Raw genomic sequence first — 996 nt, 5'->3', positions numbered from 1 at the left:
TAGGTCAAGTTCATCAAATTGTAGCAATTTATACTTGTTTCCATTATCAAATTTCTTTATCTTCCTCTATTCAATTTCTGATCATCAAGCCATCAAAGCTAGGTCAAATGGGTACTATCTGCAAGTTTGGGCATTCTTGTCTATCGCCCCTCACTTCATATCAGGTGGACACTTCACTCTCGGCTCTGTGGCTAAGTCCTTGTCCATGGACTTAGGAGTCCTTAGGTCTCTCCACACTTTGGACCAACCAGTCCTTTCTTTTTTCTCTCATTTCCTGGCAGAAGGGAGTCTATGGAATATGGTCGAAATCAGCCCATATCTTCGTTGCTGCCTTTCCCTCATTTTCACTCACCAGTAAACCAATATGCAAACTCACATGCCTTCTCATGTGTTCCCTTTGAGTTTCAGTCTTGGAGGGGGATTTGTCCTGAAGGGACTTGATTACTTGCCTTGATGGCTACATGGTGAACAACTTGCTTGTTCTTATAGTAGCCATTCAAACTGCCATTTTTGCTTTGGATTTCTTTTTATCCTTTTTTTTCTGCTTGCTCTTCTATCTTAGCAGCATGAGAGATTTGTCTTCCAGCTTCCTGGTTCTAGTTTCCATCTCTTCAATTCTACTCCTTTGCCCTTTAGTGTATTGTCCATTTCTGATAATTTATCATCAGTCATTTGGACTTCTTGTTGTAGGTTTTGAATTTTTTCCAATGCTATTTCTTCTATCTTATTTGATTGTTCTCATAGCACTTTCCTGATTTCTTCCTTATTTTTCTCAACCCCCATGTGGAGCATGTCAATGTAACTCAATATCATTCTCTTGAATTTCTTCTCAGGCAGTTCTAAATCTTGCCCTCCTTCCAATGGGAAGTCTCAGTGTACCTCCAGATCATTTGTTTCAGTTACTCTATCTTGTTTCTGAACATGTGCTGAAATCTTCAACTGTCTCTTAGACAGCTTCAGTAATTAGGTGTGTTTTTGATAATTAGATGAATGTAT

The sequence above is a fragment of the Chrysochloris asiatica genome, unplaced genomic scaffold (assembly GCF_000296735.1).
Source record: "Chrysochloris asiatica unplaced genomic scaffold, ChrAsi1.0 scaffold00421, whole genome shotgun sequence".
Classification (NCBI taxonomy): domain Eukaryota; kingdom Metazoa; phylum Chordata; class Mammalia; order Afrosoricida; family Chrysochloridae; genus Chrysochloris; species Chrysochloris asiatica.
Note: the sequence above shows the minus strand (reverse complement) of the source record.